The sequence below is a fragment of the Crinia signifera genome, chromosome 1 (assembly GCF_055691185.1).
Source record: "Crinia signifera chromosome 1, ASM5569118v1, whole genome shotgun sequence".
Lineage (NCBI taxonomy): Eukaryota > Metazoa > Chordata > Amphibia > Anura > Myobatrachidae > Crinia > Crinia signifera.
Genome location: NC_139217.1, coordinates 97946891 through 97971697, shown reverse-complemented (window position 1 = coordinate 97971697; position 24807 = coordinate 97946891). Strand labels below are relative to the sequence as shown.

Below are 24807 nucleotides of genomic sequence, written 5' to 3'. Positions count from 1 at the left end.
GGTTGGATGCTTATTTTCAGTCTTTTACCTAAAAGCCATAGTCAGAATTTTATGAAAGTGTCTTCTTGGCACACAGACATTATTTGTCTTAATTATTAACCTAGAATGTGTCTTTGTACTGTAGTATTGCCATTCATTGTAAAATATAATTTAATTCAAATAGAAAATTACTAGCTAAGCCTGCTCAAAGCAAAAACTTTGAAAGGTAGTCTGCTACCTTGTGACTGCCTCTGTGTTTCTGAATGTGTGAAAGAGATGTAGGTTCACTCGCTGCCAGCAGATGGCAGTGTTTCAGTTACACACGGACACTAGATATAGATATATAAGATATACACAGGGACATGGTCTTAGTTATATTTTCTAAAAGTGTTATTTAGAAGTGTCCTGCTTAATACATACATTTGTATTTACTATACACTATTAAACTGTATATGTTGTATATATTTTGCATATTAAAAGTTCAGAACTAAACACAATGCTGGAGTTGACTGATTTTGTACTTCTTCACTTGCGCAAATATCTATCAGGTGGCTAAATAGAGGCACTGAGATGGTCTGCCTTATGGGTGTGTTTTCAGAGTGTCACCATGAGTTTAACTCCGAGAGACTATGGAGTTTCCTGCCTCTGGGCTCCAAACACTGAAGAAGCACCAGCATTTATAGCAGCACTTGTGGTTCATACCAGAATCCAAGTGTGAGCTCTGTGGCACACCTGCTACAGAGCTAATGGCTCCATACCAAGGGACCTGCTAACACGTGTAATAGGGGACTGGACCATTCAGTCTGTGCTGCATGCTGCAGATAGCTGAATCTCATTAGTCTGACTCTGTCGTAAGGCACCAAGCATAGCTCTATATCTATCTATCTATCTATCTATCTATCTATCTATCTATCTATCTATCTATCTATCTATCTATCTATCTATCAAGAGAGAACGTATTAATCAACCAATAAGCTCCTACCTGTCATTTTTCAAATTCAGCCTATGACATGGCATGTGGGAGCTGATTGGCTAGCTGTTTATCACCCTCCATTTTATCACTTTTTAAGCTTAGTATATCTCGCCCCCAGAAAGAGAGAAGAAGCATGAAACATAGTGCAACACTGTACACTTAATTTATATAGAAAGTAACAGTAGTAAATATATAAACAATATACAGTAATGCAGCCGATCTGAACATGCCTGTCACCACAATATGGGTATAGAAATGATCCATTTTTTTCATTTAGAATAATCACCCAGCATCAGTCTGTGGAGGATAGCACTGAGGAGCTGGAGATTGCAGGAGGACTAGAGTGAGGAGGAGGACAAGACAGCTATTTTTGCCCCCAGTAAAACATGTACTGCCAGAAATGTCAGATTTACATATTTGCACTGGTGGCAGTTTTCCTGCACTTCTTGGTGTCTAGACAGGCAGGACTACTGCAGCACACAAGAAGGCAATGAGGCGAAAAATGCAGTGAGCTCCTGCAATTGTAAAGTGGCTTTAAATAAGCGGTTCAATGAAGTGAATTGCCTCTTAAAAAGCATGATAGCTGAAGAGCAAGTGATTCCTCCTGAAATACAGCCAGGCATCTACAGTATATCGAGGACACAAACCATCCACCATCCCAAAGGTGTCCTGGTGAGTAAACAAATGAATGTCCCCCTTTTAGTTGTACCAACCTAAATTAATGTAAACTGTTCCTTTTTTATCCTTTTAGGAGACATTATATATTTTTTATAGTTAAAGTTTAAACAGCATAGTTTGTAATAATACAGTATATACATATATATATATATATATATATATATATATATATATATATATATTCTAAATAGTAAAGAGGTATGTAATTTAAATTGACCATTATTTGAACTTAAGAGTAAACATACAGAGTAAAAACACATACACACGATGTGATTTGAGCTTCTGATTTTGACTATATAGCCAAATTTAGAAGTAAAGCTAGCACAAATCGCATCACCAAAACAAAAAGCTGTGCAAGCAAGCCAATTTAACTAACAGCCTAGTGCAGTGGCGTAAGTTTGTCCCAGATGCCCGGAGGCAAGATGAATATTGGTGCCCCCCCCCCCCCCCCCACACACACACACACACACACACACACACTCAACGTTAATCAAAAAAAATATATATATATATAGTCTGTTATGAAATATACATTATATACTGTTTATACAAAGAGAGAGAGAGAGAGAGAAACACATATATATTTCAGAACTCAGCCACAGAAGCGATTTTGATGGCTGTCAATTCATGGATTTAAACTGGCAGAGGGGAAGCGGTGCCCCCTTGAGAGCAGGAGCCTAGTGGCAGATGACTCCATTGCCTCCCAGAGTTCTGCCTCTGGTCTAGTGTTCTATAGTAAGAATCGGCCATAGTCAAAATCTCAAGTAAACATAGTCAAAATCTTAAGTAAATATTGTATGGTTCTGGAGTCTGGGGAGTTCAAGGAAAATCATAAAGTAGCCAAAATCTCACGTGTGTATGCACCTTAATGGTGTGTACATACGGTGAAATTCCCTTGCTATTCAACTTAAGATTTGAGTGCTATGCAATCTTTGCTATCTCTGTGCTATTTACATACAATTCATGCAATCTGCATTAGATTTGCACTATATAGTCATTGCTGCCCTGTCTATCTGGGTTTTGATTTGTACTGTGACGGGAGCGCCCATCTGGATCGCAAAGTAAAAAAACTGTGCGATCTACATACGATCTGCATGCGATTTTGACTATATAGTCAAAATCTATTGTCAAATCTCACCGTGTGTACACCGCATAAGAGTTATTTGTAAATGTGTGCCATGTGCACCCTAAAACCACCAAACAAAATAGTTGTCAGGGCAGTCAATTAGCATATAATGGATGTTGTTTGTTATCCAAATTGATGTGTATTCAGCAAAAGGCATACTGTACCTTTTTCAAACCACGATTTGCCACTGTTGTTTACTTCAGGTTTCCTCCACTGCTGCACCAAGAAGGAAGGCATCTGGGGAAAGACGTCGCTCGCAAATGGAGGAGGAGCCAGGTGAGTGCAAAATAGAAAAAAAAAAAAACACATTACAGCCATTCCATGGGTGAGCAGAACTCTGCAAAAGAACTATTTTGTCTCATAACATTTTTTTCCATTACCACTGTGATAGTTAGGCCTGCAGCCATTTTTAACAAAAATTATAGTGTTATGCTTTCAGCAGACTGATATGTATAGTATTAACTTAAAACTTGCCACCAAATATTCCCTTAATAATGGTGCTTGCATTCTGTTGTTTTTAAATAATTTGAGTGCTTACTGAATGCACCTGTGCTCAAGCATGGATATCTGCAACACATGCAAGTGTTTTTTTTTTTTTTTTTTTTTTTTTACAATACCAGCATATTTACCTACCATTATTTTACTATTTTCAGGTCCTTTCCATGTACAGAAGGGTCCACTGGTTGTTCCACCATGCCAGCCTGGTGACCTACTCGCATGAACATCATGATCCTCCTATCCGTTCAACCAAGTCGGTAGTGTGCACCAAACCAGCAGCAGGTGCTGACAGCCCATGCCTCAATGCCCCCCCCCCCAAGTGTCAAGGAAATGCATATTTCCCCCTAGAGGAAGGCATAGGTGGTATTTATGGACACACAAACTAGGCATATGAATGCCATCACCCACCAACTACACAAACCTAATCAGATGACCTTAGTGGCCAGGAGTACCCACACCCAGAGGGCCATTGAAATGAACTTGCGGATGTTAAAATGACACAGGCAATCCAGGAGCAAAGGGGCATATTTATTGAGCCTGGTGAAGTGATAAAGTGACGGGTGATAACACACCCGCCTTTAATTTGACAGGCGCTGATTGGCTGGCCTCTTCATCAGATGGCTTATGGGTGCTACAAAGTACCCAATGGTGCCAGAGAAGTTCTGATACTGCATCTTTGGATGAAGTTTGGATCAGTTATATAGCTGGAGTCATAATAGATCCTACTTCATTACGATATTGTGCTACCACTGCTGCTTGCACCTACAACCATATTTTTATTACAATTAATTATTTGTGTATGTTTTGTTATTCTTTTTGTGTTTTTTATACTTTAAAAAATGTCTGTCTTTTTTTAAGTGTTTTGAGTTATATATAAATTGAGGTTAAAGTTTGCATTATGTGTTTTAACTTATATGGGCACTGTACATTACTGGTAATGGTTTTTGTAACATAAATGTGGGTACACTGTTTAGGGGTTAAATACATTGAAATGTATTTTTATTTAGAAACTAAGTTATGTATTTAGATATGTTTACTATCTGTAAATTAACTTTTTTAGTAGACTCACCTGTCTGAAGCTGGTCTATTTTTTAAAGTTTTTAGTAATTAATTCTTTGCAAGTCTACAACTCATAACATCAAGAACAATATATGTATTGGCGCTGGAATTTTTGTCAGTCCATCAATCTCCACACTTCCTTAGTAAGATTTAGGCGTCCAGAATTCCTCATAGACATACAGAAGTGGTAGAGAAAAATAATGGGAAAGATATCAGTATATTGATATATTCATAGTCTTAAAACAGGGGAAACGTAGCCCTATTATGGATAGCGTACCTTCCCTCACACAATGGTGGTGCTCAATCATATAAAGGTATCTTTGTAATTGGTCAGAGTCACCGATATAGTGTGGATAGATGAAAGCCCACACCTCAATATTTCATGTGATGAATATCGTACCAAACTCACACGTATGTAAAGATGGTTACTTTCATAAAGGTTTCTTTCTGGAATATCCTTCAATTACATGCCTCCGATATTCCCAGAAGTGAGTATGCGATGGTCAATGGCATAAAACAGAAGAGTCCTTTCACAGTTGCAAGATTTTTATTCAAACATAAAGTGCATGGGTGACCAGTGAGGTAAATAAATATTGGGTACCTTAGCAGCAGTATATGGCCACTAACCGCAGGCCAGGTATCCCAATGGGAACAGGGAACAGCACACTCTCTCTCCACCAACGCATTTCGACAGACTACGCTGTCTTTTTCAAGGCTTCCTACATTTTTCTAAAAAAATATATTTTTTCTTTTTCATTTTCCCAATATTTAATATTTTTATTATTGGGCTAATAGCCAATTCTTAAATCTTATTATATAAAAATTGTACACATCTTTTATATATTATTGTACACTTGCATTTACTATTATTTTTTGTAGCGCAACTACCATTTGTATATATTCTTGTACCCACCAAAATGCTGGGCGTCCCCATGCAAACGTGGCTTGGCACCTGGTTTCTGGGGGTGGCCAGCTGAAGTAACCGGATGTCAGCTGCCCGCCCAGTTCTTGGAGCAGGACACCGCTAATCTGACTTATATTGGAGAGCACTATAGGAATCATTCGATGTTCGGCGACCATTGAATGATTTGTGGTCCACACGATACCCTGCATATGTTTATGCAAAACATCAATTCATAGTTCCCTGGGTATCTTCACTGGTGGCAGGGGGTCCATTGCCAGGCGGGTGGCAAAACAAGGCTTGCAAAGCAACAAAATACTGCTGCTTTGCAAGCCAACCAGAGAGACCTACATACAGTAATAGTAATAACTGTCCATATTCAATTGTCATATTGTCATATTCAATTGTCAATTGTCATATTGCACCATCTCAAGCAGCAGGATATTTTTTCTGCTTGCATTTATATCGACAAGGTTCAAACTGTCAACACCCTCAAACTGTCAACAGGGTCACAATTTATAACATCTAAATTGTCACCTTGAGAAATGTTTACACTCTTGTGGTTGCCGATGGATAGGGGGTGGGATAGTTAGGGTTAGGCACTAGTTGGTCAGTTGCAAACACAGGATTTTTAGAGGGGGGGTTCCAAATGTATTCCAAAGCCTCCCACTCTGCAGCACATTGGCGTAAGTATGGGAGTCTGGGGGAGTGGTAGCAGCCCTGAAATTTGGACTTTTTATACACTGGATACTGTATGGAATACAGTATTAATATTTAACATATTCATTTAATAGAACCAGTACTGCACTTTCTAAGCTCACATTCTTCCACCTCATGTTAAGGCTCCTGTCTTTTCCTACTGACAGCTACTCTCTGGTCTATTGCGATGTTTGAGTGCTCAGATCCACATATACAATAAATGTGGTAGACTAAGCTGGTACACTGGGCATGTGCAGCAGCTCTGCTCTGTCCCTTAGACTGCATGGTGTGGTGGCATCTCTATTGATCATATTATATACCAGTGCTATTGTTGTCATAATTGAAGGCACTTGCCAAGAGGATGGGGGTTTCCAGGCAACCAGAAACCCCCCTGTGTTTGCCTATGGTGGGTTAGCAAATAAGGATAGGGTTAGAATAACTCACCAGAACAAAGGGAGATCCCTGATCCATGCCAGAAGTGTCTGTTACATCGCTGCAGGTGGGAGAAAGAAAGCAGACTTTTGACAATCAGGGACGTTTTCTCGGCAGTTTAGCTTGGAACAATATCTCCTGGGTGGGAATCATAAATGTCAACATGTTCACTGGTGACATGCTGAACATAACATGTGGACAGTTTGTTGCATGAAATGTATTAAAAGTGCCTTAGAAATATTTGCAATTGCATTTACAACTGTTGGATTCAGTATATTATAGATAATAGTCAACAGTGACTAGGTCATCACCTGAAAATGGTTGACAAGCTATAGATAGACAATGGTCAAATGGTCGACACAAGTTTTTCACACTTTGAGGTGTCTATGTCGACATATGTAGACATGGACACCGTATAAGTGTCCCGCGCACCCTTGCATGGCTCGTTGGGCTCGGCACACTTATATTCTCCCTCTATGCCCACTAGAATAGTAACCAAGTCGGTCTAAACTAAAAAAAATCTTGAAAACTCACTTTGAACTTTTGAGTGTTGACCAAGTCCATGTCAACCTTAAACTTTTGTTGACTTCTTAATGCCAACCTATGGTATGTCGATCATATTCAGGTGTCGCCATAGTCACTGTTGACCATAATAGTTAACCTAGTGACTGCCAACCTAGAAATTGTCGACTGAAGGACCGGATACTATAGATAATACATAACAAAAAAGTATGTATATTTGACTAACATTTCTATTTCTATAATTCAATTTATTTAAAATCGTGTTTTTTGCAAAAATAAGGGGGGAATTTAATAGGATGAGATATTCAGAAAATGAGAGATTTGGTAAGAAATCTCCATTTTTTTTAAAAGTAGCAATCATTTACACTTCAAATTCAAACTGGTTTTGTTGTGTAAATGATTGCCGCTTTAAACAAACTGGACCTTTCTTACCAAATCTCTTACTTTCTGAATCTCTCATCCTATTAAATTTCACCCTAAATGTCAATAAATCACACATTTAATCATTGTCTAAATATTTTTTTCTTCTTGCAACCAAACAAGTTTTAACCTTGGCAAGTACTACAGCAATTGAAATCAGACATTTAAGAGATTCTATTTATTAAATTTCCTAATAAGTGCTGTGTATTTTTAATGTCAGTTAATCACATTCTCTTTGCATTCATTTAGGAAAAGGAGGAACATTTACCAGCTTGTAAATATTTATATATCAGAATAGTTTCACAGCAAATCACTTTTAATGAAATTATGAATTTCTGACACTTACAAAAGGCATATTTAAAACTATTTGCCCATAGAAAGATGTGAATAAATCCACAGGCAATTAATTGATAAAGTCAAATATCATTTGAAAGAGTGAAGTGCCTCTTATAGTACCATGATGAAGTTCCTCAATTTATCATTCAGAATTTTTAATGAAACTGGGGAGGAGGCTATTTATTTGCATAATAGGACATAATTTGCAGTAGTGGAGTTTTAATTATTTATAGACTGTCTAAAATATTCAAATTGCCATCACTAAGGAGCAAGTTGAATAATACGTTCATTTTAGTTATTCTACTATTTTCTTTATGCGTCCAGTGATTTACTTTTAATTAGCATACAGGGCTAGTTGAGCTAAGACATAAGGCACACAAATTGTTTTCAATTAATGTACAGCTTGAGTGGTTTTCGACCATCAGGGGTCAAAGAAACATAAATAGTACAGTGCTTGTGAAAGAAAGGTGAACTGAATTGTTGAATTCACAGATATAGAATAAAGGTGTCTTACGCCTTGCAGCAGTATTGGAAAATGCAAGTACAGAAATGTCACCAATATGTTTAGTTCTTAAATATATACTCTAGGTTATATTTAAAGTGTTCATTTGAACTGAATTTTTATATAGTACAATCAGTGTTCCCTCTAAGCTGTGCGCGCGCACACAACTCGACGGGCATGCGCACAGACATTACAACAGAGCGCACAAAGCAGCAGTGGTCCCTTTTTTCAGTTGTGGACTCAATTAATGTGTGTTTCACCCATTAACTACATTGTGTGCTGTGTTTTGAATGTTTAAATGTTTAATATCATTTTGCAGTAAAGTTAACACAAATGCTGAACGTCATTTTCCAGTTATATATAAGTGACGCACAAAAATTTTAATTTCCTTCAAAAGTTGCACAGCCAAAATCTTTTGCCGCACACAGCCTTCATAAAATTAGAGGGAACATTGAGTACAATACTGTCTAAGCAATATAAAGAGTCACATACAGATTGAGCTTATTTAAGGCAACTGGCAACTCTAGAGGTAGATATGTCACCTCTAAGGTACAAGACCAACCCTGCGTGGAGGCCACTTGTATATCTATATTCTAATGAATCTTTTAATCAACACAATCTCATACTTGACACCTAGGGTCATATGTAATAGGGTCCGAGTTTCCCAGATTTGTGGGATGCTGGATTTTTTTTTTTAAGCGGCGATCAATTAAATGGCAAAACCATGCCTTGTAAATTATTGCCACTATTAAAAAAAGTCAGAGATTGTTAGGCAAACGGCAGGCATCCCACACCCTGGCAAATTCAGACTTTATTACATATGATCCCTAATGACCTATAGATTATGGGCGGGATGTACTAAGAGGATCGGAATGTGGTCAAATGTCCAAAAATTGCCATTTGCTACAATCTCCAACTATGTTAGTGAGACTATTCTTGACTTTGGTGGGACTCATGTGGGGATGAGTAATGAGACTCTGTGCATATCTCTCTGACTTTCCAATTGACTATTTTACAGTAGTATCCATATGATTTGACCCTACTTATTTTGTAAGAATTTTAATTACTTATTGCACTGGCACATGGCTATACATTTCCTTTGATATACAAAAATGTATGTATAATAATTTTGCCTCATTTACAAATCTACATGAGCTTAATTATATGTGATTCACTGCCTTTTTGATAATATTTTCAATGAATGTATCATTCTGTATGCTTATGTTTATTTTTGGGCCTAGTAGGCATTCTATAAGTCATTGAAAGATATGTTTACTTTTAATACGTAAATCTGAGATTGCAACAAAAACTAATACTTCCTTTAATTTGTTTTACTTTGTGGATCACCCCCTCGGTGTACACTGGTATTTAATTACATGCTATCCAGATGGCTGACAGACCATGTCTAGGTCAACAGCCAATAGGTCGACAACATATGTTCGACATCCATATAGTTGCCATGGTCAAAAGTTCGACACAACTAAAAAGGTTGACATCGCTATTTTAACTTTTTCATACTTTACCACTAACATGGACTCCGATTAGGAATGGTAAAGTACTTGGCCTGGGTGCCGGATGATGCTCCGTCAGTCATGATTCTGATGTTTATTAGCCTGACATTGCAATCCCAACTGTTAAATGCGTGACTGTCTGATCCCAACTGATAGGGCTTATTCTCCATTTTGGGGGTCGACCACACCCATATGCGAAAAAAAGAGGCTGTGGTGAGGTTAGTGAGCCACCAAGCCCACAGCGTGGCGAGCCTGCAGGGTGCTTCATAGCACTTGCCACTCTGTTGAAGTCCCGGCAGTCGGAATTCTGATGTCGGACTAATAACCATCAGAATACGGACTGTCATACCACACCCCTTGGTCTGCAACATGGAAGCAAGCCCTGTGAGGGGTGGCAGTACAGTAATTAGGCATCCATGTCAAACGTTTGTTTCCATGTCAAACTGCTAAACTACAACAGTACCACCTCCAATTTCCTCTCTATTTTCTCTGCCACTTGTATTAGCTGTCTAAATGTCAAGGATTTGTTGGTTCTGCTGAAAGTCGATTGCACTACAGAGAGGACTCCTGTCCTCCAGTTATTCGTCATGCCCTGTCCCAAGGTGACCACTGAGATCACTACTGAGCAGAGCCATCTTGTTTCTTAGAGTATGCACAGTGACATGTGAGAGACAAAAGTCTCCTGCTCACCCTCAGTGAGACCAGATTAATACCTGTACATGAAGCTCTTCAAGCATCCCTCTAATGAGCTACAGTACATGAAATGCTCAAGCTCTACTTCATCACCAGTGTACATGTATCAGTGAGTACAGCTGTACCAACAATATTGGTTAAGCAACTGGACTGGTCATAGTTTAAATATGCTGATTTGTGCCTATAGAACTTTGCAATATCAAAAATTGCACACACCTAATTTTAGTGGTATTTATTGCTTTACATCTAGGGCATAGAGCTGGAAGCATCAGAGGAAGGGCCATCAGTCCACTTATGGTCCACAGGGCCATGTTCTACAGTCTCCTAAGATTTTAGCTATGGAATTACATGTATGTCAAACTATCTGGGTCCTGAGAAACAATGCATTTAAGGGCCTAATTCAGGTTTGATTGGAATGGGGTGAATTTGGCCCCGTTCCAATGTTTATGGGTTTACGCATGCGTGTTTTTGTGCATGTGCAGACCCTTGTGCAAACACCTTCGGCAAGTATCACACTCGCCGAGGTGTTTGCAAGGGTAGGGGCGGCTGCAGGGGAACACCCAGCATTTAATGGGTGCCCCATGAAAACACTGTGCGTTCCCATGGGAACAAAGCTCGCGGTGGGCGGCTGATGTCACATGACATCAGCACACGCCCGTCTTTGACGATCAGCGTCAGAAATAAAAAGTCAGTTCAGACTGACTTTTATTTCCAATGGGGAGAGAAATAATTAGTTGACCATCAAATGATTTCTCTCCCCTTTGGTTGCGTATGAGGGGATGTGTTCTTGTACAAATCCCCTCGCATGCTAGCAAGGGGATGCAGGTGGTGCTGGCAGGGAGGAGGGGCCAGGCACTCGGTGGGGCAGCACTTACCCGCTCGCTAGGCAGTAAGTAAATGTAACCCGATATTTAAAAAAAAAACTTTATTAGTTTTTCCTAGGGTGACAAGAAGCCTTACACCAACCTTGAAGGAAAACTTTTTTTTTTATTCCTTGCTAGTAGTTTGTTTAGATCAGATTTGACCTTGTAGTGTGAGTACTAGATGACTTTTACTGCTGTTTTTTTGTTTGTTTTAGAAACACAACATAGGTTGAGATGAATATTACAATTTCTAACAGAGTATAATGCATTTACAAAATGACTGTGAGACACATGCTTTTCTAATTGAAATTTGCATTTATATAGAGCATTTCAGGAAAAGTATATCCCACTGCACATATAGACAGAAGTTGTATCTACCTTCTGATTGTTTTACAGCTGTCCAATAATTATAAAATTGCTTTCTTCTGTCATCAGGCTTTATTTATTTATTTTTTTCATTTTATATATTTCTTTCTTCATGGCTCATGTTGTTTATACAACAAGTAAAGATCCATGGTTATTCTCTTCAATAGAAGACCTTGACAAAATGACAATGGCATATTTTCTGTGATTTTATGTTAAGAAGATAAATGCATGCATAATTACAAATGTGATAAAATAGAGATGCCTATCAATATTTTAGCACAAATGTGTCTTTTTTTTTATATTGCATAGGAAAAATCCATAGTTACTGTCAGTGGCAATACAGGGGTAGTGCAAGCCCTGGGTGAGAGTGACACTCCACAGTGACTTTGTCTTGCAGCACCAGCTCCCAGGGTTGGACTGGAGCAAAGGGGAACAGGGAACACCCAAATGGACCTCACTGCCTAGAGGCTAGGGTTGATACCTCTCATGGATTTCAGGGATTCTCCTGGATTTGGTGCCAACCCTCCAGGAGGCTTTTCCAGTCACCTGGATTCCGGGAGAATCCGGGAGACTGATGGACTGTAGACTACAGTGGACTGTATGGACTGTAGACTACAGTGCGTTCAATTACTCTGCGCTGCGGAGCGGATTGAATGTACCCCTCTATAGATGCTGCAAGCACCCATCCATCCTCTACAGATGCTACAAGATCCCCTCTATGAATGCACCCCTTTCTTCACTCTGTTCCTAATTCTAGTGTGTGTGTGTGTGTGTGTGTGTGTGTGTGGATGGTGCTTTTGACAGGTTTGTTGTGAGGGAATTGGTACTCTAACTCAATTTTTTTTCCTGACTGCGGGTTGCGATCGTAGCTCCGCCTACTTACCGAATTATCCTTTTCCCATTCGCTTGGTGTGGGGGTGGATCTCCAGGAATCGATTATGCATGAGGTGGCAACCCTACTAGAGACCCTAATTCCTCTTGGGGCTATGGTGTATTTTCTTCAGTGATTTGCAATTATTAATCTGGTACATAATCATGCATGCACTAACAGTATTTGCTATATGTATTGATATTGCATTCTCTAATGGTTAGCCAAACCTCTGTGGTAGCTGGTCACACCTTCTCTAGAGATTAGCCACACCCCTAAACAAAGGCCCCTATTAATGCATTTCCCGGTGGACCCTTCCTGTCCAAGTCTGACATTGCCAGCTCTTGTCACTGAGAAGGAGCGGGAAATGCAATAAGAGTTCTCCGGGGTAGCCCATAATCTCCAGAGTGATGTAGAACAGGGTTCCCCCAGTTATGTAGATATGGGTCACAATAGTACCATCAATTCAATTACGCCTTACAGTATCACAATCTTATTTACATTACACTAAATATAGTGCTCCTGATTATCAATGCACTACATTGTAGTGGCCTGTATTTACAAAGCCCAAAGTAGTATTGTCCCTTATATAATACCCATAGTAGTGCCACTTAAACACATAATGCCCTAAATAGTAGTGTCCCTTATACATTATACCCATAGTAGTGTTACTTAAACACATAATCCCACAATAGTAGTTACCTTATACATAATGCCCAGAATAGTGCCACTTAAACATATAATGCCCACAGTAGTGCCTATTACACAAAATGCCCACAGTAGTATTGATGTATGGTGTATGGAAGGTGTGAAGAGAGCAGAAGAGGAATAAGAAAGGGGAGGTGGGAGAAGGGGAAATTCAAGAAGAACAGTGAGTTGTGAAGGGAACAGGGGAAAAATGGGTGTTGTTGGAAAATGGTGGAATAAGGAGGGAGTATAGATATGATATATGGGGTACAAGGAGAAAAAGATAGGAGGGAGACAACAAGATGCTGGACAGCCCAAATTCTGTGTAAAGGGTAGGACAGCCAGATTCTGGGCAGAGAATGGGAACTCAACCAGATTCTGGGTAGAGAGTAGGTGGCAACAAGATGCTGGGCAGATAGAGGGGGGAGACAGATGCTGGGCAGAAAAATGGGAATGCAACCGGATTCTGTGATGAGAGAGGAGGGAGTTTCTGGGCAGAGAGGAAGGGACACAGATGCTGCACTGAGAGAGGGGAGTCAGATGTTGGGCAGAGGGAGGACAGATGCTGGGTAAAGAGAGGGGACAGATGCTGGTTAGAAAAGAAGGAGGACAGATGCTCGGCAGAGACAGGAGGAGGACAGATCCTACGCAGAGAGAGGAGGCAGATGCTGGAAATGCTGGGCAGAGAAAGGAGGAGCACAGATGCTGGGCAGAGAGAGGGGGAGGTCAGCGGCGTAACTATAGCACCGCAGCCCCCGCCATCGCGGGGGGGGCGCTGTGCATGTGGGGGCGCCGGGGGCTGCGGTGCTATAGTTACACCCCCCCAATCCCCCGCAGACTTACCTATCTCGCTGGTCCCGGCGGCTCCGTTCTTCTGCTGAGGACCACCACAAAATGGCCGCCCCCAAATAGCACACAGTTCTCTGAAACGGAGCCGCCGGGACCAGCGCGATAGGTAAGGCTGCAGGGAATTAGGGGGGGGGTTTGTATGGGCGGCGGGGCGGCGGGGGATTGAGGGGGGGGTTTGCATGGGCGGCGGGGGTTTGGGGGTGCTTGGCGGGGGGGCGCCCCCCCCTAATGGCGGGGGGGCGCCCAAAACTTAGTTACGCCACTGGGGGAGGTAAATACTGAGTAGAGGGGGGGGGGGCAGATGCTGGGCAGAGAGAGGGTCCAGATGCTAAGCAGTGGAAGAAGGTGGAGAGATGTTGGGCAGAGTGGGGGAAGATGCTGGGCAGAGAGAGGGGCAGATGCTTGGAGGGGGGCAGGTACTTTGTAAAGAGATGGAGAAGCAGATGCTGGGCACACAATATAGAGAAGAAATACAAAACATAGAAGAGAGAGAGAGAGAGAGAGAGAGAGGAGCTGCAGAGACAGAGAGTCCCCCCCCCCTCCCAGTTCATGTATTAAGACGGCAGTTCTATTAAAAATGTACTGTTGCTATGGGCAACCAACCAGAATCTGCTTCTTATTTATTTAGCACCTTCTAGAAGATAATATATACATAGAATAGAGCTTGGGTGTGTATTTGCACTCTGATATATGCACACCTTGATGTTCATTGGGGGCCCGATTCATAATGATTGGCGCTTGACACAATGCTCAGATTGGATAGACACTTACACTTATATGTGTAATTGAAATATGTCCTTTCAGTCCATATGATTATTTTAATAGGAATCAAAGTTGCGGAACATGATTTCTATAGAACGACAAAGATATCCAGTAGTGCAACACCTTCAGTTCAAAGGGAAAATAATTTATTCATACATTGTACTCACATAATATCATTAAAAACAGGCATATCATCACCAGCTTACTGTAGCTGATTAAAAACAGAATTCACAGCAGCAGTCTGGTCTCACCTGTGAGTTCTCAGAGCCCAGCGAGCAGGTACAGGCTTCCTCACACTGCCCCGCACAAGTGAAATCCCTCCCATGCACATGGCGGCAAATGCATTTGCAGTCATGCACTCAGGGAGAAATCCATTTGGAATCGCATACCTCCCAACATGAACCTCTCCAGGAGGGACACAATGCTCTGCTCCTGGACATTCCTCTTATTGTATGATTGCCATCACCTGTGTTAAACAGGTTAATTGAAAAGAAAGGTGCTTCTCCACAGGGGATGGTAATCATACAATAAGAGGAAAGTGCAGGAGCAGATAAATGTGTCCCTCCTGGAGAGGGTCATGTTGGGAGGTATTGAATCGCTCACCATTGAATGGAATCCTCTCTGTTCGCAAGTGCAGAGTCAGTCTAGACTTACTCAGCACTGTGCAGGCTGTGGGTAGAAGGAGGCCACTTATGACGTCAGTGATCCTCCCTCCCAACTACAGGGGAACGCCTGCGTTTTCTGGGGCACTCCCAGAAAACACTTTGTTAACGTCCCCAAATGGTCACAGGGTTTCATTCAGTGCGTATGATCCAATAATTGGCAGAACTGGGTGTATGTCTGAATTGGGACCAGTGACCTATGCATACCTCCCAACATATCCCTCTCCAGGAGGGACACATTGCTCTGTTTCTGGACTTCCCTCTTAATGTATGATTGCCATCACCTGTTTTGAACAGGTGAATTGATAAGAAAGGTGTTTCACCACAGGTGATATAAATCATTAATTAAGAGGGAAGTCCAGTAATAGAGTATTCTGTCCCTCCTGGAGAGGGTCATGTTGGGAAGTATGCCTATGGGACCCAAGACGTGAGCATAACACAGTGCGATCACACACAGAATAGTGCTATATCTGTCTTAAAAAATGGCCCCTGATGTGACCAACTAGTTCTATGCAAGATGCTGTGGGGCAGGTATGTCTAAATGATGGCCCTTCAGCTGTTCTGAAACTACAAGTCCCATCATGCCTTGCCTCAGTTTTTCTATTAGGGAATGCTAAACTATGGCAAGGCATGCTTGGATGTCTAGTTTCTCAACAGCTGGGGGGCTACAGTTTGGACATACTTGCTGTAGGGTGAAGCACATACAGAGCTGCAGGAAAAAGTAATCCATTTATTTGAAGAGATCATCATTGTCAGAGTAATCTTTGGTGAGGACTGATGTCAAGTCCCTTGAGCTACTGTATGTAGTAATCTTGACATTTAAAAAAAATGTATCTGTCATAAATGTGTCTGTCAGTGAGAACGTGGTGTGCTGCATTCTGGAGCAGTGTCTCTGTGAGTAAAACTGTTGTTTACACTTACGGGGCCAGAAGTAACAATCTTCAAAAGTGATAAAATGGAGAGTGATAAACAGCCAGTCAATCAGCTCCTACCTGCCATGTTACAGGCTGGGTTTGAAAAATAAAAGGTAGGAGCTGATTGGCTGGCTGTGTATCACTCTCCATTTTATCACTTTTAAAGTTTGAAACAGGTAAAGTGCGGTCTGAAAGGGGCATTAATGTCATATGGTGTGTCCCTCATTGCATTTGCAAGTTCTAAGAAAAAAATCTGATTTTTGTACAGTATTAGGAAAATATGCAATTGCCTGAGAGGGACACTCACTACACTGCTGTGCTCATTTCTGGTCTACCTTTATGGTGTCTGTTATGCTCTCATATTAATCTAGTACTACATTTCTGTTTAATTCTGTCTGTCCTATGCCAATCCTGCCTCCTACTGTCTCCTTACTGCTGCTTCATGGTTTCCATCTCAACTGCTGCTTTTCTTGTCTTAAATCTCCCACCATAAAGTATGTTGCATGTGAATTGGTTATTCTCCCCGCTGTATCTTATATATTGCACCATTGATGACAGCCTCACCTGGCATTTTTAAGGGTAGTATGGGAAACCCATTGAATTAGATTAGCAGTTGGTATCCTGTTAGCTTTGTGTTCCTTTTTTCCTGGTACGTCTCATTTACATGCACAGTATTGCTTATTCACACATTGCAATCAAAGTAGTTTGCCCAAAATAGCTTCATTGTCCTGTACTCTGTGTAACATAGAAACATAGAATTTGACGGCAGATAAGAACCACTTGGCCCATCTAGTCTGCCCCTTTTTTTAAACATGTTACCTCAAACCATATTTGATCCTTATGTTTTTGTAAGGATATCAATATGCTTATCCCAAGCATGTTTAAATTGTACTACTGTATTTGCGTCTACCACCTCTGTTGTGAGGCTATTCCACTTATCTACTACTCTTTCTGTGAAAAAATTCTTCCTCGCATTTCCCCTGAATCTTCCTCCCTCTAGTTTCAGTGCATGTCCTCGTGTTCTGTTGCTCCTCTTCCTGTGAAGAATGTCTCCCACCTGTACCTTGTTAAAGCCCTTGATATATTTGAAAGTTTCTATCATGTCCCCCCTTTCCCTTCTCTGCTCTAAAGTATACATATTAAGATCTTTTAGTCTTTCCTGGTACGTTTTGTGATGTAGGCCATGCACCATTTTAGTTGCTCTTCTTTGTACAGTCTCTAATGTATTTATATCCTTCTGGAGATATGGCCTCCAGAACTGAACACAATACTCTAGGTGAGGTCGTACCAATGACCTATACAGTGGCATTATTACTTCTTTCTTTCTACTGCTGATACCTCTCCCTATGCAACCAAGCATCTGACTTGCCTTCTTCATTGCTTTGTTACATTGCCTACCTGCTTTTAAGTCCCCTGAAATAGTGACACCTAGATCCCTCTCTTCCTCAGTAGTTTCCATTATAGTGCCATTTATACTTTATTGAGTCTTTGGATTTCTGAGACCCAAGTGCATGATTTTGCATTTTTTGGCATTAAACTGTAGTTGCCATGCTCTTGACCATTTCTCTAATCTGCCTAGATCCTCAATCATTTGTTTTACCCCTCCTGGTGTGTCTACCCTGTTGCATACCTTTGTGTCATCTGCAAAAAGGCACATTTTACCCTCAATTCCATTTGCAATATCACCAATAAAGATATTAAAAAGCACCGGTCCAAGTACAGATCCCTGGGGTACTCCACTTGTAACCTTTCCCTCCTTTGACTGTACTCCGTTTACTACAACTCTCTGTTTTCTGTCCTGCAACCACGCTCTTATCCATTCAACTATCTTAGAATCCAATCCCAAGCTTTCAAGTTTATTTAACAGTCTGCGATGTGGGACAGTGTCAAAAGCTTTACTAAAGTCTAGATAAGCTACATCTACAGCCCCACCTTGATCTATTACTTTAGTCACTCAGTCAAAAAAGTCAATAAGATTTGTTTGACATGATCTTCCCCCAGTAAACCCATCCTGTTTTGGATCCTGTAAATTGCTGGTTTTGAGATATTCTACAACTCTTTGTTTTAAGAGTGTTTCCATCAATTTCCCTACTACTGATGTAAGGCTCACTGGTCGATAGTTGCTTACCTCTTCCTTGCTTCCACTTTTGTGCAGTGGGACTACATTCGCTGTTTTCCAGTCCTCTGGGATTACTCCAGTAGCTAGTGACTGGTTGAATAATTCTGTTATTGGTTTTACCAGCTCCCCTTTAAGCTCTTTTAGTATCCTTGGATGTATCCCATCTGGCCCCATTGATTTATCCACTTTCAGTTTTGAGAGTTCTGTGAGGACTTTCTCCTCTGTAAATGTACTTGTCTCTCCCTCAGTTTTCTGACTATACTTGCAACTTAACTGTGGCCCCTTCCCCTCTCTTTCAGCAGTGAATACTGAGCAGAAATAATTATTAATATTATCTGCTATTACATTGTCCCCCTCAAGAAAACTTCCACTCTCAGTCTTCAGTCTAATTATTCCACTTTTTGTTTTTCTCCTTTCACTTATATACCTAAAAAAAGTTTTCCCCCCTTCACCCACTGACTGGGCCATTTTCTCTTCAGCCTGTGCTTTTGCACATCTGATTACCTTCTTAGCCTCCTTCTGTCTAACAAGATACACCTCTTTGTCCTCATTCTTCTGCGTCTGCTTAAATTTCTTAAAGGCCAACTTTTTTGCTTTCACAATACTTGCTACTTCTTTTGCAAACCACAATGGCTTTCTTTTTCTTGTGTTTTTCCTAACTCTTTTGACACAAAGTTCTGTTGCTTTTAGAATTGCACTTTTTAATTTTTCCCACTTATCCTGCACTCCTTCCAAGTTCTTCCACTCTGCCAAAGAATCCTTACAGAGTTTCCCATCTCTACAAAATCAGCCTTCCTAAAATCTAACACCTTTGTTTTTGTGTGCGATGAGTCAGTCTCTGTCTTTATTTTGAACCATACTGCTTGATGGTCACTGGATCCCAGATTTTCACCCACATTTATGTCAGATATTCTGTCACCATTTGTAAGTATTAAGTCTAATATTGCGTCCTTACGAGTGGGCTCCCTCACCAATTGCTGGAGGGATGCTCCTTGCAAGGAATTCAGCATGTCCCTACTTCTGGTGGAACTTGCAACAGGCAGCTCCCAGTTTACATCAGGTAGATTAAAGTCTCCCATGATTATCACCTCTCCTTTTAATGCCATTTTATTGATGTCCTGCAATAGGCTCTTGTCTAGTTCCTCTTCCTGACCTGGTGGTCTGTAGATCACCCCTATACGAAGAATCGCCTTCTCCCCTGTTTCTATGGTCACCCAAAGGGCCTCCGTTTTTTCTTCAATACTTTGTATTGAGGTAGTCTTTATATATTTTTTCACATATATTGCAACCCCTCCTCCAATTTTTCCCATTCTGTCCTTCCTAAATAAAGTATATCCTGGTATAGCTATGTCCCAGTCATGATTTTCATTGCACCATGTCTCTGTAATAGCCACAATATCCAGTTCATCCCTTGTCATTATTGCAATTAGTTCTGGGATTTTATTTCCTAAGCTCCTAGCATTTGCACACATAGCTCTTAAAGTTGTGTTTGTGCTTCTCCTGCTGCTAGCTATGTTCATCTTTCTGCCTATATCTAATCATTTTGATCGGCATTATCTTCTGTTGCAGTGGATAGGCTTTCTGTTCCATTTGCCTGCAGAGACAATACCTCTAGGTTGGGGGAGCAGATTTCTTAATTCTTATTTGGTTCACTGCCCCCCTTTGCTAGTTTAAATAGTTGCTTATGAAGCTTCCAAACTTCTCACTTAATATTCTCGTTCCCCTTGAAGATGGGTGCAGGCCATCATTTTTATATAAGGCTCTGTCTTGCCAGGTAGCTTGACTTTGACCTAAATACCCAAATCTCTCCTCGTTGCACCAATTCCTTAGCCAAACATTGAAGTTTCTAATTCTCAGAGTTCTATTTTCCCCTTGGTGTACTGGCAATACTTCTGAAAAAGTTACAGTGGTTGCCACCTGTTTTAGAGCAGTTCCTAACTTTCTAAATTCATCTTTTACGGCCATGACTTCAGCATTAACCAGGTCATTTGTGCCAAGGTGGACGATGACATCCACCTCCCCATCTTTTCTTGCTGCCTTTACAATTCTTAGCATGCGTTCTTTATCTCTTGGAGCTGTGGCTCCAGGTAAGCACCTTACTTGTTTCTCTACTTTAGTATCATTTCCCAGATTAACTCCTCTAATTATGGAATCTCCTAAAAGAAGTGCAGTCCTTTTTGGAGGTGAAATTTTCCTGGTCCTACAGTTAGAAGAGGTAGAAGTCCTCATATCTTCCTGTTCTTTATTGCCTATGTTGGTCATACATTCCAACCCTGCAAGAGCAGCATATGAGTTTTGCAGCGTGACCACTTGGGGAATGTGTCTGATGCCCTCTGTCAGTCTCTGCCTTTCAGAGCCCACAGCAGTCCAGGCAGAATGTCTTCTGGGGGCTCTCTGAGGCAGTGGTGGTTGCAAGGACACAGACATCCTATGTAGCTCAGCATGCAGTTTAGCTATCTCCTCCTGCAGCAAAGAAAATTGTTTGCAGATTGGACAGCAGCCGAGTCTCCAGAATGTCTCCCTCAAAACAAATGCATTACATCCACTGCACTGCACCAGGCCAAACATTGTATCAGATGTATGGTAATAACAATAATAATATGTTTTGCCTTTTGTGTTCAAACTCACCTTTTTCTGTATTCTAACTCACCTGCTTCTGTTTCCAACTCACAAGTCACTTAAATATTCAAGCTTCGGGTTGACGTTGATCGTGGGGTAGCGTTAACAATTGGGGGGGCCATTTCACACTTCAGGGTGGCTATTTGGGGTCTGTGGGCCATTTAACATTGTTCCCTATGTAAAATCGAGGTAATCGCGTCGGTCGCATCACATGCGATTTTTTGGTCGCATGTGATGCGACCGATGCAATTTTTTACCTTGCGATGCCTAAGATCAAAATCGTGGGCGCCGTTCTATGTAAAGAGTACCCAATAACTTAGCAGAAACATAGGCCCTAGTTCAGACCTGATCACATAACAAATGTGTTCTCAAAATGAGCATACTGCACTGCAGGTGGATCAGATGTAAAATGTACAGAGACTTAGATTTGGGTGAGTTATTTTGTTTCTGTGAAGGGTAAATACTAGCTGCTTTATTTTTACGCTGCAGTTTAGAATTGAGTTTGAACACACTCCACCCAAATCTAACTCTTCCTGCACATGTTACATCTGCCCCACCTGCAGTGCTCATGGTTTTGTCCATTTTGAGAACATATTTGTCCTCCAGTCATGTCTGATTTAGGCCCATATTTTACACTACAATAAAGAGCACCATTTATATGCACAGAATTTCAAATAAAATCTTAAAAATGTAAGAAAATGTGGTTCAATAAATCAGGGTTCTTGAAACTACTTTGCTGTGTTACTCCATCAAACATTACAAATAATGACAGGACCCCAGCAAGTTACTGCAGAAGGTCATCACATGTGTAGTCAGCAGACAGCATATACATGGCAGCATTGTGAAGGCACAAAATAATGTGATTCTAAAATAACAGACAATTCAACAGATTTTTCACTTACTGAAATGAGAAAAGTCATCAGCCTGATGGTCAGCAACATGGAGTCGCGACCCCATGCTGAGAAGGTCGGAACCCACAATTTGAGAACCGCTGCAATAAATTGTATTGAAAGCTTTTTTTGTACATAACTTCTCTCTTAATAAGATAGTGGCTATAGATCAAGCAAAAAAAAACAAGGATGTAACATATATGGACTACAGACACTGCGCTAAACTAGAAAACAAACTTTAATAAAATTAATAAGATAATTGGTCAAAGAAACATGAATCAAAAGTAATATTAATGAACCATAATATTAATTTACAAAAACACAGCTTATTGACCGACACAGAAGCATTTCAACCTGGTTAATTGAGGAATAGAGAGTTAAGGTGCATACACTCTTTCATTCATTTCGGCCATTCTGAATGAACTTGGTCAAAATATCTTTCAGTGCGTTTGCGAAGAACAACAAATGATGATGCACATACCCGCCAGTTGTTCATCAAGGTTGTTCGTCAACTGTGCATGCAGCTCATTTTGGATATCTTTCAAAAAAAGCCTATAAACTAGCTAGATCTTTCGTCTTTTGTCTTTTCATTTTTCGGCAACATCTTTCATCCAGGACACTGGGTTCTAGAAAAATGTCTTTCAACAAAATTGGTCCAAAAAATTGTACATTGTGCATGCACCTTAAGTCTTTATAATAGAAGTTTGGACAGTTGTTTAGTGTATCTGACTAGTCCCATTAGGTAGCAGTGGTTAATGATGCATTTGCTAGTAGATGCAAAGAGGTTAAAGCATTGTTGCAGCAATGGATTGATACGGGTGATATGATATAGTTACTACTTCTCAGTGACAGTTATGATTGATGGCCTCATCAAGATGTACAGGTGGCCACCTGATGGCAACAGCTTCAAGGGGTCCCCAGCTTGGTCTGGTAAGCACTCCAGTGCCTTGCCTTATCTGGATCCACCCACAAGATGATCACCAAATAATTGTGCAGGAAACTAGTCCCAGGTCCACAAGAGATCTCTGTCAATGCGTTTCTCTGCCTCCAAGTATTCAGGGGCTTCGTCAGGACAAAGCTGGAGTATCCATATTACACTGCAGCTTAACTAGAACAGCACATTATATCCTTTAACCTTGGGCAAAACAAGCTGGGGCCCTTTGAGCGCATAATGATCATCTGTTTGTTCTTACAAGTACAAGGAGGTCTCTATTGGTTAGGCATTACATAACTAAGAAATCTGTAATATATACTTTATTACTGTAATCATATTGACATATACTTTCTAAAAATTCCTTTAGTATTCGAGGTTCTTGTAACAATAATTTTGTTTTCCCAGGATTTATACAGAGATCGGAATCTTTCATCAATGGACAAAGTGACCAGTTTGTCACAGAAATAACTTGGACTTGGATACAGTACTTCCATTACAGTATCTTGCCTGGAACATATGTGGATTTTCAGTTGTATTAAGGATTGTTTTCTGCACTAAGTATGGAATAAGAATAACAATAGACATCAGTGGAATTCATGATGATCCATAGGACCTAGGCTTTTCTTACCAATATTCTTCACAAGGAGTATGAAAGAACTTTGGACCATTATTTAACCTCCCAGACTGCTCTACCACTGGCACAATATAAAGGTGTGTTTTACTGGTATTTATTCTAGATACATAAAGCAAAATATATCTTTATTTTAACTAATTTATTTCTTCAACTATTATTTTTTTGAACTTTTACAAATATACTATAAGTGCTACCAATGCATAGGTACAGTAACATTTAGAGCCAAACTGATATTTAAGAGAAAGCATACAGTATATTGGTTCATTATGAAACCTGCACATCACTTCGGGATGGCAAAATATTAAAAAGCCACTAAATTCTGGTTTTGCTTCAATCTTATAATTTTTTTTTTACATACAATAGTCTCAACTGCTTACATATGAAATAATCCCTTTATATATTTATTAAAAATAGGAAAAATACTGTTATGTGTTACAGGGCCGGTGCTAGGGTGTTCTGCGCCCTCCTGCAAACTATAAATTTGCGCCCATATTTCACAAAGGGACAGCGCATGGCCACACAATAGTACCCCATTCCAAATGACACCACACGGTTGCATAATCTTATTCACATTACACAGCACCAGTGCTGTAACTAGTCATTATGGTGCCCTTTGCCAATTGGTGACTGCCCCACCACTACAGTGAAAACTGGTAGAGTCAGTGCCAGATTAAGGTCTAAATAGGCCTGGAGCTGAAAATAATCAAGGGCCAATTATGCGCAATAATAGGGGTTGTGCTCAGCACCTAATAATTTGGGGGGCGTGACCAGTGTTCTGGTTGGGTGGTCTGCTCATGGGTGTGTCTCTATTTGTGTAAATACTTTCAACTAATTATATATGCCTGGAAAAATGCAGGGAAATATAAAAATGTACACCATAATGCCCATTACATGTTAAGCCACACACCATAATGTCCATTACGTATTATGCCAAACACCAGCATAGTCCTTTCATTTTCTGGTGTGAGAGGGAGAGAAAACCACCCTCCTTTAACCAACCAGCTATATCTTTGGAACCAACTGACCCATTTACATGAGACCAGTATCATATTGAAGAACTTTTGAGTGGGCTTCGAATGATTTTGGCCCCGTGAAACTGGGCCGTTTGGTTCCAGAGAAACCTGCACTCAAACAATATGAAATTACATTTCAGAAATGTAAAAAAAAAAAAATCGGTTTATCCGCAATATCTCTGGAACCAAGGAACCCATATGAACCAGCCTGGTATCAGATTGAAGGCCCAGTGATTTAGTAAACCACAAGCTTCTATGATGCCGAAGCGGAAACTGGCAGCCGTTGGAACTGGGTGGG

The 24807-nt window shown here is 40.5% G+C and overlaps 1 protein-coding gene across 1 annotated transcript in view; it reads left to right on the top strand.

Annotated features, from left to right (window-relative positions):
- Positions 1-24807, top strand: part of TENM3 (teneurin transmembrane protein 3) — a 2716013-nt gene that overhangs the window by 54076 nt on the left and 2637130 nt on the right. Inside the window, exon 2 of the mRNA XM_083170719.1 lies at positions 23268-23573. The gene's annotated coding sequence lies outside the window, so the exon portion shown is untranslated. The remainder of the gene's footprint in view (positions 1-23267; positions 23574-24807) is intronic.